The sequence below is a fragment of the Cricetulus griseus genome, chromosome 4, assembly GCF_003668045.3.
Source record: "Cricetulus griseus strain 17A/GY chromosome 4, alternate assembly CriGri-PICRH-1.0, whole genome shotgun sequence".
Lineage (NCBI taxonomy): Eukaryota > Metazoa > Chordata > Mammalia > Rodentia > Cricetidae > Cricetulus > Cricetulus griseus.
Window position 1 is genome coordinate 65,105,999 of NC_048597.1, and position 10,687 is coordinate 65,116,685.

Consider the following 10,687-nt stretch of genomic DNA (forward strand, 5'->3'; position numbering starts at 1 on the left):
GGCTTGTGCTGCCCTGGATGTTTGTGGAGATACAGTACCTGCAGGGCTCTAGAGCTCTGTTTTGAGGAATATGAAAACAAGGCTTTATGTTTGTTTCCAATGCTGACTGCCATTTCTGCTTTATATTTTTCCTGTTGGATACTCTTTCTGGCTATTGTTTCCCTCCAGTTATTTTATTTACAACTCCCAGAAAAATGGTGTGTGTGTGTGTGTGTGTGTGTGTGTGTGTGTGTGTGGCAGGGGAGGGAGGGATGTCTGGCAGAGAACTTTATTCCTGCTTACCAAGGAGTCTGATGCCAAGAAAAATGTAGTTGTCTCTGGGCCATGGTGAGAAAAGGTTTATGTGCTCTGATGTAAATGTAACCTCCTTGCACTCACTATACACAAGTGCTTTTTACTTTTTTGGTTTAATATTGAGAGACCTTAGGTACACAACTGGCCCAAACAAAAAAGGAACCATGGGAATTCAGAGAGAGAGAGAGAGAGAGAGAGAGAGAGAGAGAGAGAGAGAGAGAGATCCCTTGAAATTGGCCAACAGAAAGGATCAGGAGGAATCTGTCTATTAACATCTTTACACATCTCTGGTTTTATTTTTATTTTCCTTTTTAGTCAGTAATTTGCCCAGGCTAGACTCAAAGTGACTTTGTAGCCCAGGCAGGCTTTGAACTCGTAGTGCTTCTGTCTCAGCTTCCTGAGTACCCAAGACTGCTGGCTTGTGCCTTTGGGTCTGGAAGAAGAGTCTTCCAGGAGACAGGTTTGATTGCTCATTTGTGTCTCTTAGAGTGTGTGGACTTCATCAGTGTTCAGAGAGTTTGTAGACTGTCTGAATCCCTCAGGATCTGTGATTGATCATGGATGCAGCATGTATCCTGCTGCTGTTTGGAACAAAACTCATCCTTTCAAAGACAAAATAGTGATTGACTATCTCTCTATCTATCATTCTCCACCATAGGGTAGAAGGCTTAGGAAACATGGTGACAATTCCAACTTATACAGATGTGTAACTGCACAAATATGTTTATGGACATACATGACTTTCATTTTTCTTGTAGACCCAATGGTTTTGATTTGGGTGCCTGCCACTGTGTCTTATTGGTTGGGGGGGCATCATGAAGCACTACAAACTTGTTCTCTCATAGTTTTGACATCTAAAAGCTTGACATCAAGGCACAGCAGGTTTTGTCCTCTCTGAAGGGAGAGAGAGAGAGAGGAAGGAAGAGAGAGAAAGAGAGAGGGGGATAGATAGAGAGGAGAGTCAGAGGCTGAGAGAGGGGGCAGTGTTGCAGAATATTTAAGTATGCAAAGATGTGTTGCATTTGTTTAACTATATAAAGAGGTGTTGTATTTGTGTTGTAGAACATTTGTGTAACTATGCAAAATATGTTTACATTACTATGCATTTGTTTACATTTATAAAGGTGCGTTGCTGTTTTACCTTGCCTGCCTAAGGCACCTGATTGGTCTAGTAAAAAGCTAAGCAGCCAATATGAGAGAGGAGATATAGACAGGACTTCCAGGCAGGGAGAGTAAGTAAGAGGAGGAACTTAGGCTCTGGAAGAATGAAAAGGAGACACAAGAGAGATGCCAGAGGTCAGCCAGGCAGACACAGAGGAAGCAGGAAAGTAGAACTTACAGAATGAAAGAAAGGTAAAGCCCCAAGACAAAATATAGATAAATAGAAACAGGTTAAATTAAGTTAAAAGAGCTAGTGGTACAAGTCTAAGCTAAGGCCAAGCATTCGTAATTTAATAATGTCTTTATTTGGGAGTTGGTTGATGGCCCAAAGAAAATTCCAACTACATGGCAGAAAGAGAGAGATCTTTAATTAGTAAACACTATGGAAGAGATACTGATCTCAAAGATGGTGGCATTCAATATGGAAGCATTTTGGTTGACTAAACAAAGTTGGGGTGAATGAGAGCTCTACCCTGAAGATCCTGCATGTAGTTAGCATAAATGGAAAGATCTTGGTCTGGATTCATCTCTCAGATATAAAGTACTCTGAGCCTCTGGAAAAGGGATAGGACTGCAAGTCTTCATATTACCGATTACACAGAGACTCTGGGCTGTTCTTGCATCAAGTATGCAGACTTACATCTCTTAAGAAGTCTTAGAACATTTGTTGGCTAACATTGGTCAAGTCAATGCATTTCAGGCGGTGTGTTCCCTCCAGCTACGAAACTTCCAGATAGGCACTTCACACTGAGTAACAGAGATTTCATGGTAGTGGCTTGTGATAGTGAGGAATGCAGATGGCTACAGCATGCTTGGGTGCATGCAAGGATAGAGATGCAGACAGTAGAAATCAGATTGGGAACACTTCATATTCACCTGTAGCTTCTGCTGTCCTTGACCAAAGATAAAATGGAAAATATCAATCCAGCTAAATCATCTCCAGTGGCTCACATGCTTAGACCAACAGATTTTTAAAATATATGTTTTTAAATTTTAAAGTTAAATATAATCACACGTTTCTGCCTCCCTTTTTCCTCCATTCAATTCCTTTCATGTGTCCAACTCACTCCCTCTAACTCGTGCCTTTTTTCTTTAACTGTTACATAGGGGTATACATGAATAAATATGTACATATGACCTGCTTAATTCAGTGTTGCTCACATGTAGGTGATCTCAGGGCTGAATGATTGGAATTGATAACATGATTTTGTTGTTGTTATTGTTCATTGATTGCCTACAATGAGGCAGAAAAGGAAACCTAATCATTTTAAATTAAAATAATGGCTTCAATTATTTAAAAGATAAAAACACTGTAGAAGCTTCTAGGTCAAATTATAGCTACTTATAATAAGCAAAAATGTAATACTTTTTAAAAGAGCTGGTCCCTGGAAGACTTATCAGTAATTTCGCTCATTGCTTTTAAACTTTAACTAATTCAAAGCATCCGGAGATCTGAAGCATCCTCACCAAGGACACATGGGGTGCTATTTTCATGTCAACTTGACACAAGTTAGAGTCATTTTTCAAGAAGGAACAACAATTGATAAAATGCCCCCATCAGATTGCCCCACAGGAAGCCTGTGGTACATTTTCTTGATAGATGATTAATGTGGGAGGGCCCAGATCACTGTGGGTGGTATTACCCTGGGCACTGATGGTTCTGAGTGCTACAAGAAGGCAGACTGAGCAGTCTATGGGGAGCAAGTCAGTAAGCAGCACTTCTATATGGTCTCAGCATCTGTTCCCACCTCCAGGTTCCTGCCCTGTGCTTTTGCCCTGTCTTCTCTTATTGACAAGTGAATAAGATACAGGGTGAAATAAATCCTCTCCTTCCTCAGCTGCTTTTGGTTGCGGTGTTTTATTACAGCAACAGAAAAACCGACTATGACAAGGAAAGCTCATTTTGGGCAAATGCTTTGTGCAAACCATTTAGCAGCCATGATGCTTCACCAGACATCTTTGTCCCTTCTTTAAGGCATGTCTAAGGTGCCTAATGGAATCTGACACATTTTCACTATGTATGAAACATCAAAATGGCACATCCTGATGCTTGCCTCAAATAAGGACACTTTAGTACCTTATGCTTTTTCTTGTCATCTTGAATTGATATCAGGATGGGACAGGTCATGACTATACCCTGATTCCCTATTATAGTTTAAAATGTGTGTATGTCTGTTCTCTAAGTGTATGCTGTGATGTGAGAGACCACAGGGAGTGATGAAGAATTCATTGTACTGGGGACAATGGGATGGCTCAGTGGGCAAAAGCGCTTGCTTTTAAGCTGGGTGATTTTTGGGAACCCGGCTTTGTGGAGCTACAATTGGAACCAGTTAAATTGCCCCTGGTTTGTATCTTAGAGGGGGAGTGCGGGTTGAGAAGGCTAGGTAAAGATGTTACGAGAAAGAGAGAGACACAGAATAGAGACATGAGGGCAATTCAGTGAATACTGAACACCCAGAGTGTATTCTTCACCATTCTAAAATAACTTAACCAAAAAGAAGAACTAGGAATCACGTATATGGAACAGACTTTCTTCTTTAATTCTCCAAGGATTCAGTAACCACACCTTAGATTCAATTTCTTGTTATCTGGCCTTGAGGGTCAGGAGCAACCACACCTCATACTAAGTCTGTTGTTATTTAGATAAGACACCCAAGGCCAAGATCAAACATCCTACTGTAGCCATGCCTTAGAGACCTTTAGGTCTTATGACTTACTAAGGACAGTTTTGAACTCTCTGACCTTGAGCCAAGATGAAGCAGAGTCATCTTTATGGGCCCTGACAGTGATTGGACTTTGATCTCATAACCCATATCATGGGAAGAGAGAACTGACTCTTCTTTCTTTCGATAGATATTCCACACAATGTCCATACCGTGTGTGTTCCTGCCCCCTCATTAAATAAATAAGAAAAATTAAAGCCCTACTCCCTGATGTCCACTTTGCCAACTTTTACAAATCAGCAGAACTTAATAGATATTTATTCCTCACTTACTATGTGACAAGCCTTGCAACAGAAGCAAATCGACCTGAGATATGGGCTCCATCAAAGTAAGCACTCAGTGCATACAAACTAACTTGTGGAGTCTTGTGCCACAAATCAAAACTAGATGAAGAACTATAGCAACCGAAGGGAGTGTGATTTGTAGATATGCAGAGATCAAGGAAAGTTGAAATTGAGGTGACTGATCCATAAGCAGAGTTTGTGGTAGGCAAGTGGGACAGGCAGAATGAACCCCATGGGAGAGCTTATGGCAAGGACTAAACACATTGTGTTGAAGAACTGAGAAACCTGCTAACTTGGGGACACAGCAGCAAAAGACAGCAGCACTATGGGTGGAGGAGGCTGAGCTAGGAAGGTCGTGAATTTAGTCCAAAATCTATTTTAAAAAAAGCTAAGGTATTTGTTAAGGTTGATTTAAGAGGAAGAGGAAGGAGAAGGAAGGAAGGAAGGAAGGAAGGAAGGAAGGAAGGAAGGAAGGAAGGAAGGAGGAAGGAAGGAAGGAACAGATGAGGGAGGTAAACTCTTGGTCTGTAGCAGGCATGTGGCCTCACTCAGCACTTCTGCTTGGAAAGAGCAAATGGAGCAAGTCCCTTAAAGACTACATCCTGTCCAGCCAACACCTGATTCAAGGTACAATGGTCAGAGTAGACTAGTGCTTCTGTCCAAGTCACTGTGGCAGGCTTCATGAAGGACAGAAAAAAAAAACACACTTTCAAGTGTATAAATCCAGCTAATATCTCTGCAGGGTCATCCCTGTACGATGGTAAAGGAACATGTTATTAATGACATTGACCTGAGGCATTGTGGTTCATATGGTCTTAGAAAGATACTGCTTTTTAGTAGACCACTATGTTCTCCCATTTCCTAGCTCAGTAGCTAAGGAGAAGAAAGGGGTAGAGATGGAAGCCAATGGGGGGATGTATAATAGTACCAAAGATGCCAGACAGGTGCTTCAGACTGGTACAGTATTGGACATTTTAACTTTTTTCTTAATTTGAATCTTGAAAATGACTGTTCTTGGACAAAACACCTCAGTTTTATGATTCAACCATTAAAGTGTCCTTGAGAGAACTACTTTCTTTCTCTTGGTTTATATTTCATTTCTAAAATAAAAGATAAAATCCTGATTTTTATATCTTCCCCATTTGCTCTTTGTATGACTTTTAAATAGTATCTGGCTAAAACTGTCATCTAGATTTTTATCTGCATCTTATGAGATATTCAAATAAGAGGAATTTTCTCTCTTGTTTAAATATAGAATTAATATACACCAAAATTTTTTAAATAGTTGAACAGTGCAAAAGAACAAAAAAATAAAAAGTAAACTTCTCACCACTGCCTCCCTCACCTGGGACAGCCGCTGTCAGTACTCTTTAGATGTTTGTTAATCAATGTCACAACTTTATATAATACACTTTAGTTCTACTGCCTACTTATTGACTCTAGAGCAGGGGCTATTATTTTTAGGTAGATATGGGGGCTTATGTGTTTATTCACTTCCCTATCTACTTTTCCTTCTCCTTCAACTTCTCAAGTTTTGTTAGCTTATTATCTTTGGATATTATGCCTGTTGTCTTCATTTATTTAATTCACATGACTAAACTCCATATCATGAATTAGCGACTTTAGACAGCTGCAAACTCCACTTTTAAGGAAAATGACAATGGTATGACCTCTTTTAATCTAGAAATTTTCTTTCCTCTATAATTATTTTATGCTATCTTAATGTATTACATTAAATACTGTCTGTCATGATTGAAAAGACATCTAGCGTGATTATATAATAAAGGGACTATTTTTAAAGTGGACAACCAGAATTCATGATGTAATGGGTATATAAATAGTATTCAGTGTTGAACCAGGAAATGTGAAATTATTTATACCACTGGAAACAGAAAACACTAAGATTTCAGACAGGGGAATTTTCAAGTATCCAGCCTAATGGATATTCTCTTACTCAAGGTCTACTTTTCCCTACTCATCTCTGTTGCTTCTGATGCTTCTGTTCCCTGTAACTTTTCCTTTAATTTCTTTTCCTTCTTGATGAAGGACCACATCTCCAGTACTGTTTTTTACCCCCATGAATGTGAAGGTGGTAAACTTGAGTTTTGTGCATACATATGATCACAATTTCTTTTTTGTATCACTGATGATTTGGCAGGTAGAGTTCTATATGCAAATCCTTTCCCTTTAAAACATGAAATTTGAATTGTCTCTGAATGCCCAAACAGTGCTGACACTACTCTGTCTTGTTTCCCAGTAATGATCCCTTCTCTTCCTCTGACATCCCAATGCTCCCTCTATGATTAGAGTTTTCCAGCTCACCTTCTCATGTGTCTGGTTGGGTCTTTTCAGTGGTCCTTCTTGATGCTCAACCCCTCTATAGGAATCATGGTGATAGCATGTGATATCAGTGAGAGGTGATGTCAGTGAAAGTTGATGAGGTCCATAGGTCTGAACAAAGTTTGTGCAGGCAAGTGACCTGAACTCACATCTTTATTTTTACCATGTCTTATCTCCTGGCTATGAAACCTTGTAGGATAGTTCATCTTCACTTAGACTAATTTTTTATTTTCTATCTGAACAAAATGGCAACCATTTCAGTCCTGCTCTTCTCTTCATGGACCATCTGTGGTTGTTTTTATTGTGAATAACTGAGACTGAAACTGTTTTGCAAACCAAGGGGCAGATATTTGGACTGATAATATTTTAAGGAATGGAAATTTTATGGTGTCAGAAAAATACTGGAATCTTCCTTTCCCCATGCATTTGATTATTCGTCACTTTATTGGGTATTGTAGACAATTGTGGTGTGCTCATCCCTCAGGCAACCATTCAGGGAAGGCTTCCTGGTTAGATCAACTGGTCCTTTGATATACAATAGACACCTATAGTGGGCATTGCTGCCTTGGTAATTCTCTGGGAAGGCACTAGGTACTCTCTATGATGGGGAGATAGGGTTGAGCAATAAATGACGCATCCCTTTATGCTTTCTTGGATATTTTTCACTATCTAGGTATAGAAATGACACACAAATTCACTTAGAACTTCTAAATATCTATCACAAATAATAAACAAAACACTGTATGGACCATGTGCCTAAATGTTCCCAGGAACTTGACTCTTGTTGATTCAGTACATACATAAAGTTAAAAGAAAATTTAGTTTTTGAATGCATATGTCCCAGAAATAGCATGCCATAATAGAACCTGGGAAGGGTGAGCATGAGATCTCAAAGCATCAGATTTAGGAAGAATTTCTCAATCCCAATCTGATCTGTCTTATACAAATACAGAAACTGAGATATTGATTTCAGAAAGAACTTACCCATGGCTATTGAAATGAATGGAAATGGATTCAAACATCCCTAAATTTACTCTGCAATTAAGTTAGAAGGGTCTGTTATCTTAACACTCTTTCAAACTTCTAATGGAGAATGGAAATTGTCCATTCCCTACAATACTCTAGAGCAGTGGTTCTCAGTCTGTGGGTTGCAACCCTCAACCCTAAAAGACCATCAGAAAACATAGATATTTACACTATGATCTAAAACAGTAGCAAAATTACAGTTATGAAGTAGCAATGAAAATAATTTTATGAGGGCCCCAGCATTAGGAAGGTTGAGAACCACTGGTCTAGAGTCAATGTTGAGTGGCAGCAGAGAGGTGGCATAACCTCCTGTTTCATACCCAGTGCAGAGCCAACAGCACCATCCATAGGGTGCTCACAGCAGTAACACGTAGCAACAATAATTGCTCCTCCTTCAGAAATGCAATTAACTAGAGCCAAGCTTGGATTGGATGGGGAACAGAGGCTGCATTGAATCTGAACCTCATTTTAATCAGAGACCAGTTCTCAAGGTTTAGTTTGAAAGGGAATCTAACATCCCCAGTGTCCTCAAGATTCAGTTCTGCTTCACATTTAGTGGACACTAAGTAAATGGAAATAAACAAACCACTTTTAAAATATTCTGGGGTTGGAGGTGCAGCTTAGTGTTACTTAAGCTTATCACAGGCAGAGTTCTGGGTTAAATTCCCAGCATTACAATAACTAAACTAAAAGAATAACAATTTCTTGATACAAGTCAAGGAAGTTTTAATGGATTTTACATTTAGAGCATCTTGTTTCATTTTCTTTTGGTATGTGGATTCTCTTGGAATAAGCTTTTATAATATTCATGGAACTCAGGTGTTTAACATTCCCGAAGAGGTCTTTCACTTCCTTGGTTATGTTTATTACAAGGTATTTTACTTCTTATAGCTATCAGAGAAAGCTACAACTAGTCAAAACACAGAGAACAGATAACCATGGGGGCCCAGTCTCCACTGATTCATTTACAGTACAACTCCTGTACCCAGTGCTCAGGGAACATCATGGAGGAAGGGGCAGAAAGACTGTAAGAGCCAGGGACCAGGAAATCTACTGTGAGATTGTGCTTTCTAGCCATGACAAAGAAGCTATACCCAAGAAATCCCAACAACATGTCACCTAAAGAAGACCTGAGCAATCTAACAACATTTGACATCCCAAAGGGGATAGAATAAATCTCATGGAGCTTCAATCCTAGATGAACAGACACAAGCATTTCATGACTACTGGGGAGGAGAATTAGTCTTCCCTAGGACTAAGCTTCCTAGCCGGTAATCCAACACTAAGTGTTAATCCCTAGAAACATACATGCAAGCCACACTCAATAGACACGGCAAGTCACATTTATATGCTCATTGATTTACATGTGTAGGCAAAAGAAGAGGAGCCATGGTATAAAAGAGATAGAAAGAAGGTGAGAGAGTAGAAAATGATGTAACTATAATTTAATTTAATAATAAAGTGCCCAAAGAGACAAGTTACATCTTATCTTGGTGGAGCAACCCTGTCACAGTGCATTAAAACCTAGGGACCATTCAGAGCGAAGTACCACTAGGAGCAATGAGGTGTGCTTAAGATGGGAGAGGCCTGGGACCAAAGTATCAGGAAAACCATGGAGGAAATAGACGTGTTTAGTTCATTTCAATGGGCTAGATGATCACTGCTATGATTTGGATAAATTTGAGCATATCTCTAGAAGATTGATGTATTGGAAGTTTGACCCCTGGTATGGTGATGATGGTGGTCATCTGTGATGGAACACTTAAAAGGCAGGACAAATGGGAAGCTGTCTAACTTTGGAAGAGCTATCTAGGGAAGAGACTAACAGTGATGCAGGTGGGAGCCTTAGCTCTCTTGAAGGTAAGTGGTTATAAAAAGTGGAGTCTCAGAATTGCTCTTGACTTACTGTTGATAATTTGCTCACTTACCAAGAGGTCCTCCCATGGCCTTCTGCATGAGTCGATGCCACCCAGCAGTCCTTCCTCAGAGCCTGCACCAGGCAGTTTAGACAGTCAGTCTCCAAAACTTAATCAAATAAACCTCTTTTCTGTGTGAAGTTTTCCTGCCCTATATATTTGCTTTATCAGACAAACAGAAAATGTATCAACCCAACCATGAAGTGGAGATATTAGACTTCTATCATGACTGACCCCTTAAGGGACTGTCCAGGCAACAGGTCGACAGTTTCTGGTGATGGAGAACTGCACTGTGGCTGGCAGTCAAAATGATGTTCTAATAGTCAGTCTTTCTGAAGATAACACTGACCAACTTTAGACATTATGTGGGTCCGTCCTGGGATACTCTATGACTGACCCTTCCTGAGTAGAGAAGCTATAGGAGAGCTATGGTGAGAATTATGACTGACCCTGACCCTTCCTCAATGTGGGGACTGTAGGAGAGCTGTGATGGGAATTAGATTAAAGCCATCAAAAGTCTCTCTACCACAGACACACTAATAATTTTCAGTGCAAGCATTCAATACCTCTGTAATCATAAATAACAGCCCCCCCCCCACACTTTAACTAAATGCATTGGGTCCTTAATATGCCAAATTTGTTCATGTCTTTGTATATACTGCTACATCTAATCATTACCATCCCATTAAAATATATTATTATGAATTTAACAGATAATGTATGAATAGTAGGGGTTAAGTAATATGCTCTTGACATTATAGCTAGTGACCTGGGGTCTGGGACTTTAATCCAGATGAGCCCGGCACTAAGATCTTAAACACTCTGTTCTCCAGTCTCTTTCCTTTGTAAAAATTAACATAGTCAAAGTGCCAAAAAAACCTAGTTGGCACCCAAAATAACTCAGTGAGAGTTGGAGGGTGTTGAAGGTATACTAAAATAATAT